The following is a 7635-nucleotide window of genomic DNA, read 5'->3' on the forward strand; positions in this document are numbered from 1 at the left end:
AAGATGTAAATGTGGAGTGTGGCTCACTTTGTTTCAGATAAAATATGCACTCTTGACCTTGCTTACAAGGCCTTTCCTCGCCTCACTTTGATCCTTTCCTCACAGTCTTCAGGGCCAATTCTTGCCAATGCTACAGTTATATTTTGCTTTGTTGCATTTTTAAAGTATTTTTATTTGCTTGTTTGTTTAGTATTACATAGCCTCTTGCCTCCATGCTTTTACTCAGCCTGCTTCCCCTGAAGGACACAAGCCACATCTTACCCCTATACCCAGGTAGATTCTTATTATCGTTCAATTCTTAATTATCAGTTCCTTCCCTGGGGACCTCCACTGATTCCCTAAAGCAATTTAAGAACCTCCTTTTGTGTTCCCATAGCACTTTGAATCCCCTTAACATGAAATTTATCATGCTGTATTTTAATTGTATGTATAGACACCTTTCTTTTTCACTAGACAGAAAATTATTTAGGTCACAGTTACCTCAATGCTGTTCATAGTTTTACTTCTAATGCTTAACACAGTATTTAGTACAGGAAAAGCTTCTAGAAGCTCTGCGTTAGGCTTCAACACAGTTGACAGTTGTCTAACAGTTTTGATAGGTGCTTTTAAGTGGAGGAAAGGCAATCCACAGATCAAAATCTGAGAATATTCATTTTCTTATAGTAGAAATAGTATTAATGCATTTCTTGAAGCAGTTTTAGTTTTACACAAAAAGGATAGGACGAGAAAAGCCTGATTCACACAAAAAAAGACAAATGGAAGATTTTAGAACTCTCTCATCCTTCCGTGTATCTTCATAGAGCAAGTGGAAGATCTTTACATGAAAATAATCAAACACATGGCAGAGAGAAAAGTGCAATGTTGGCATTGACATCACACCATTTGAAGACTGACTTCTTCTCCTTTTGGATACCCAGATGGTGGTGTGTGAAATTGCCACCTAGTATGGCGTCCATGGACGGTTTCATGGGAGTGTCCCCATGAATTTCATTTATCTGTCACTTTTGTTTACTGAAATTTATATACTTAACTAATTTGACTTGACATAATCAGGACACACCATGAGAAACAAGATGACTTCTTTTAAACATTTCATTTAATAAGAATGTACTGGATTCAGTCTTCTGTTCCTTTTTATTAAGGAAGGAGATACGGACTAACCACCATTACTCACAGGGTTAACATGAATTTATAATAAAATTCTCCAAGACATGTGCAATATCTACATTTTAGGTAATGGGAATTGATTTAGAATTATATCCATTTTTAACAACTTATAATGAATTTTTCTTTTGCATTGCTCCCAGTCATACATTAGCCTTTTAAGTGCCATACAACCTAAAAGAAATCTGTACACTATAATAACTTATGATGGTGTTTGTTCAGCAAAATGTGTTTTGGCTTTTCCACAACCTCTTGGATGTGACATAGCCTAATTCAACATGGCGGATTTCTCAGTGGCTTGGCTCCATTCCCTCTGAAAAATAAATGTAAAGTTTTAGAAGTCGACTAATTTCAACTGTACTTGTTCAGTGGAAAATTAAGGATTTATAAGAGACCTATCTTGTCTTTATAAAGCTGTGGTTTCAATGAGCTGAAAATCCAGTTCTCTTAATGGCTCTTCTGCATTCACTTCAGTTCCCAGAGATCAGAAAGAAGTTTTTAAGAAAACCAAAGAAAATTCTCTTACTTCTCATTTGGGATTGTTTTAAAGGTAATACCTGAAGATACAGTATGAGCTCCTTCCTCATTGGTATCATCTGTGGCATTATTAAGTCTTCCCTATGACAAATCAGTTGTTCCTAATCAATAAAATATGATCTGCCAGAGAATGAGGAAAAGAATGTGATGTTTATAAACTGAAATGGCTTTTTAAATTTAGGAATGATTTACTCACATCTTGCCTTATAGAAATAGCCCCTATTGGACTAAGCAAATATGTATTGCCCAAGAGAGTAAGAATAGTAGTTTACAATTTTTTAAAAAGTTATTCAGAGGGAGTACTTCTGACACTCTGAAATGAATTCTAAAGCATAACCATGCTTTATTGGCAAAATGCTTAATGATAACATGGCATCATATACAGAATCTTCATGGGACTGGTATGACCTGCATATTCAGCACACTTCCTGGCACAGCCCTATGTGGTTGGAAAGTGGTAATTTCAATTATTATTGTTCATGTTATCACAAACATGGTCTCTTTTGACTTCCCTTGATCACTGACCGATTACAGTCCCTCAAATATTGCTAAGCCATGTTAGGGAATCACAGATGAAACATCGCTCACTTTACTTCTTGAGAAAATTATCTCACCTGCTCTCCAGTGCTGACCGCCAGTGACCTCAGTCCTCTCTCAAGGTGTTATCTATAAGCAGGCAAAGAATTTTTCTCTAAGTTTAGGAACCGTTTACAAGGTTTTGTGTGTGTGTGTGTGTGTGTGTGTGTGTGTGTTTTCTCTCTCTCTCTCTCTCTCTCTCTCTCTCTCTCTTTTTTTGCCCTATAATTGTAGTCTACAAATATAGACCTCAGCCATCTGTTGATTCTGTTACTCATTTACAGGTGACATAAGGAGAAGTGAGACTGGCTAGGGACTGAAGATCCACAGAGCTCTACGACTTTAGTCTTACTCATTCCTGGAGCCAAGGAAAATGGCTTCTAGTTTTGAAGACCAGAAGGCGTGCTTCTTCCAAGAGAGTCTCTACCCCTGACCGAGATGCCTTTCTGCCATGGTCTTAAATGTTAGTACCCATACTCATTCTAATTTGATATGCATATCAATCATTTCTTGTTCCCAGGAGGGATAAAGGAAAGTTAGACACTAACAAAACAATAATTATTCCTGAGTTCCAGGAGACCTGAAGAACTATTCATTCATTCATTCATTCATTTAATGAAGTTTTTGTGAGTGTGTGTACTCTGTCACTTCTGTGAACACTAGGAAGGAAATCAAATCTTAGAAAGCATAACTCTCTTAAGAAGCTTACCATTTAGGAAGAGAGATGGACATAAGAAGGAAAATAAAAGAATTCTGTTTCTATCTTGGAGGTCTGTATGTATGAATTATAGTAGAAGTATAGGAAAAGAGACACCCACCTTTCTTTTGAAGGGAAGCAGGGAAGGCTTAATAAAGAAGAGAGGGTTTGGGCTGAGCCCTGAGGGATGAATGTTTCCCAGGATGCAGGCAGAGGGGGCAGAATAATCAAGGACACAGGGCATGATATGAAAGGGAAATCCTCTAGAAGAGGATAGTACATTGCCGGAGGCCATTTCTTCCCAATAGTGACCCAGAGGACACAGAACTGTACCTTCCCACAAGAGAAGGGGGAGAACAGGCACAGGGGTCTGCTAATTCATCTTGCTGAGCAACTTTAGAACGTTCTGGCAGGCCAGTGGCCATGGAGCAGAACCCTAGATAGGAACCAAGACCCCTTTCGACCTTCTCCTCACCTGATTTCAATCACAAACAAGGCAGCAACAGCCTGTGACTTATGTCATTCTGATTAGGCAGGCGAGATCTGTGGGTGTGATTCTGGAAGAAGTCTCAAATAAACACCCACGGCAGTTGGTCCTAGTTTGAATGTTGTACATTCACTCCTTCGTTAAACCAACTGTGCTCAGAAGCGTCTGCTTCATCTCTGGCTCATGTCCAGGCATTTCTGGGAGCCTTGAAGCTGAAATACTTTGCAAACCTCCTGAAGTTTTTAAAGGGTCACATCACTGGGGTGATTCAGAAGTTCTGATTCCGATAAATGAGGTTGTAGTTCATTAGAAAACCAACTTTGTTTTTGTTGAAAGAAGGTAGTAATTCAGATGAGCAGCTGCTTTTTAAAAATCACGATATCACCACCTCTCCAGAAAGGAGGAACCCATCAGCAGCACAAGGATACCTAATTTCTTGTCAGGCATTCCTTTAGGAGGCAGTGAAACAGATGGAATATAGCATAGGGCATACTGAGTCCCTTTTGGTGGGTGAACCATTGACTAGTAGAGTATAATTCCAGAATGCTAGGAAAATAATTTCAAGAAAATTTCGTTTTGAAGGGGACTTATTAAGAAGCCCACTCCAGAGCAGATCTCCTTTTAAGAATCCTGAGGTCTTCTTGCCACTGTTCAGGGTCTTTTTCCCCACCCGTTAAAAGACCAACAACAGCAGAGTACAGAAAGAGAGGGTATGGCTTTTCAGACTAGGATTCAGTATTTCACGTTCCCTTTCATAACCTGCCTTTTTGTCACAGAAATACCTATTTTTTGGAATCCATAAAATTTAAGAATACATACAACAGAGAGAACGTGGTTTCAGTAAGTGGAAGGAGCCACTGTGGTTATTAAAGCTTTGTGATGACCTGTGAGGTCAAGGCGTGGCCATTCCAGGACCCTTCCTGCAATGAGTAATGGTGCCCTGGGCTTGAAGGAGAAGCTGTCGAAGGAATTCCTCTAACCCCTGGAAAAAGGCTACAACTCCAGGAGGTCTTGATTAGAATATATATTTGCCATCAATGGCCCCACTTGATCTTACTTATTTTACATAAAGCAGTTGGAATTTGGGGGCCTTGGGATAAACATGCAAATCTATGCAAACCAGAAACCATGTTTATAAAATACACAGTGAAAATGTTTTCTGGATTGCATAGAAAAGACTCACATAACCCAACCTCAGGCAGCTTGCAGAGAATGTACTCCAAAGGGGACTGTGTGTTCTAAAACGGAACAGAGGGGAGATTCCAAGCTCCCTTTGTTTGGTGATAGTACTCCCACACTAAGAATCCCCTCTTCTCTGCACAAGTGGTGAGAATCTTGGGTTACAGCGTGGTTTCAACGACTAAGCAAAACGCTTGGGCCTGTAGGTGGATACGTGGGTTCATTGATTGGTTCATTCATTTATCCAATAATATAGCAGATGCTTAGAGAGAGCTTGCTATGTGCTAGGTACCACTTCTGTGCACTGGAAATACAGCAGCGGATTCTGCTTTATGGATTTTAAGTATCAATTGTGTAGGGAAGGCCCGAAGTGTGAAATAATACACAAAATGTATAATAACTCGGAATGTTAAAAGTTCTAGGTAGGAAAAAGATAAAGAATGGGAAGATAAAGAAAAGATAATGAATGGGAAAAGAAAGTATTGGGAGGGCCATTTTAAATAGAGTGGTCACAGACAAGGTAATTTTTGAACCAAAAAGTTGATAAGGTTGTGATTCATGAAGCCATTTAAGGGAGACCATGCCAGATGGAGGGAGCAGAAAACATAAGGGCCTTGAGGGATGGGGCATCTGGGCGCCTTGCAGTTAATTATCTGCCTTAGGTTCAGGTCATGATCTCAGGGTCCTGGGATCAAATCCTGCATCCAGCTCCCTGCTCAGCAGAGAACCTGCTTCTCCCTCTGCCTCTGCTGCTCCCCCTGCTTGGGCTCTATGTCTGTCTGTCTCTCTCTCTCAAATAAATAAGTAAAATCTTTAATTTTTTTAAAAAGATTTTGTTTATTTGGCAGAGAGAGAGAGCACAAGCAGGGGGAGCAGCAGGCAGAGGGAGAAGCAGGCTCCCCACTGAGCAAGAAGCCTGATGCTGGACTCGATCCTGGGACCCTGGGATCATGACCTCAGCAGCTGCTTAACTAACTGCGCCACCCAGGGTGGCTCAGGTCCCAAATAAAATCTTAAAAAAGGGGGGTGGGGGGCTTGAGGGAGATATATGCTAGGCCACTCCAAAGGAGGAAAGAGAAAAGTAGTAGAAGATGAGGCAGGACAGGTGGTAAGGGGCTTTGGGATGTGCACATTACTGTGTTTTTCTAAGGGCTTTGAAGCTGTGCCTGTAAATTTATGTATATGTGGAGGGTGGGTAGGGAGGGGACACTTTCCAGCTACCCATTTAGGATTGCTGGCGTGAGACATTTGAAATAGGAAAGGAGCCTCAAGGTTAAATGTCAGGATATATCCTAGCATGTCAAGCTGTCAAAGTATGTCGAGAATTATCAGGAACAGCACAATGCGTATGGCACCAGATGCAAGTCTAAAGTCGTTTCTCTGATCAGATGCCTCCTTTTAATACCTTCTAGTACTACCTGTGTGTCAAAGCATCTTGAGGCTAGTGCCCTTGCCTGGCTTCTCTTTGTTTTTTCCATAGCACCTTAAGAGACTTTTCCAGAAATAGATACCTACAAATGTTTATTGAATGGATAAGTGAGCAAAATAATAATAAGAGGTAATCAGGGCTTGACAATATAGAACAACACAAATCTTACATGTTAGGTAACACTAATCTGTATCACAAGTCTTCATCATGAAAAATTTACAGAATGCCACTTACAAAATAGCATCCTTGAGTGAAAGAGGACCGGCGGACATAAGTGTTTCCACATCATCGGGATGCAAGCACAAGGAGAAAAGAGCATTTTTTAAAAAATCACTTTTTCTTCTTAGGTAATGAATATAGAGTCAGCTCATCATTTCAAACTGCTGAGTCATTTGCCACTTGAAATGAATTGAGGGTTGTTAAAGGTTTTATAGAATTCATTAAATATGTATTGAGCCAGCTTAAGATGGAAATTGTTATAAAAACTGGCAACAGTTCAAGCAGCAAAATGTTTCAGTTCATGATGGAGATATTTTACTCCCGCCTGGATTGTGTCCTCCATTAGTCCATTCAAACTGCCGAGGCTTAAGTCTCCTGTACGGGGCATGGTAATTGCTGCAACTGCTCACAGGGCTATTCTGAGAGCTAAGCAAAACATTGTGATTCCAGCCAGGTGTTCCCTCTCCCAGAAGACATGGCATTGAGCGAGATATGTGCATTTACCTAAGCACTGACACCTCCAGGTTGCCTGGATTTGGGGGCATTGGAATAAACACGTGCATGTGCATACAGGTCTGTACACAGTCACCTTGCCGTGCCCGCACACCTGCACACACAAAAACGTAGGACGTGCAGGTTCTCTTGCTAGCTTGAGGTTCAGGAGGGTCTGGAAAGTCAGAAGGGAGAACAGAATGATGGAAAGAACGTGTAGCTTAGAACGAAACAGAACTGGGTGCTGTCCCGCTCCACGGCTAACTGAGCAGAGTCATGCTACCTAATCCAAGCTTTGTGAGCCTATTTCTTCATACATTTTGAAAATAATACCTACCCTTGTGCCTGGTACTTAGTGGATACCAGTGTCTCTGCTCTAATGTTTTATATGTATTCCGGCTATTCCAAAAAGCCATGCTCTGAAAAATAACAAGATAAAGGGCGAGATTAAAAATAGAGTTGAGAGCAGACTTTAAAATCTGTACAATTTGGTAAACAAAATGCTAACAAAAATCATAAAAAAAAACTCATAATTTTAAAATGGCAAAACTCCTCATAAATAAAACTAAAGGAAAAAAAAAAAAAAAAGAAAAAAGATGATGGTAGCTTGACCCAAGGCAGTGTAAAGAAGCTGAGCATGGAGACAAGGTCACGACGTATAAACACATATAACCACCAGTAAAAAGCATATGGTGAGGATGAGTTAAAAGCAAGAACATGGGATAAATTGGTGTTGGTGCAGTATTGGGTTTTCTTGCTGCTCGCTGTACTGTGCAGACTTACTGTAGTTTGTGTTCAGGCGTGGTTACTTGGTGACACGAAAAGGAATAAGCTGGAAAAAAAATTACTTATTAA

At 40.3% G+C, this 7635-nt stretch overlaps 1 long non-coding RNA gene across 1 annotated transcript; it reads right to left on the reverse strand.

Annotated features, from left to right (window-relative positions):
- Positions 1-1291: 1291 nt before the first annotated feature.
- LOC116600240 lies at positions 1292-4666 on the reverse strand. The gene is made up of 4 exons (XR_004289557.1): positions 3450-4666; positions 2316-2367; positions 1722-1821; positions 1292-1477 (listed from the first exon to the last, which is right to left on the reverse strand). It is a non-coding gene; the product is annotated as an uncharacterized LOC116600240 (long non-coding RNA).
- Between the last annotated feature and the right edge of the window lie 2969 nt (positions 4667-7635).

The sequence above is a fragment of the Mustela erminea genome, chromosome 9 (genome assembly GCF_009829155.1).
Source record: "Mustela erminea isolate mMusErm1 chromosome 9, mMusErm1.Pri, whole genome shotgun sequence".
Classification (NCBI taxonomy): Eukaryota; Metazoa; Chordata; class Mammalia; order Carnivora; family Mustelidae; genus Mustela; species Mustela erminea.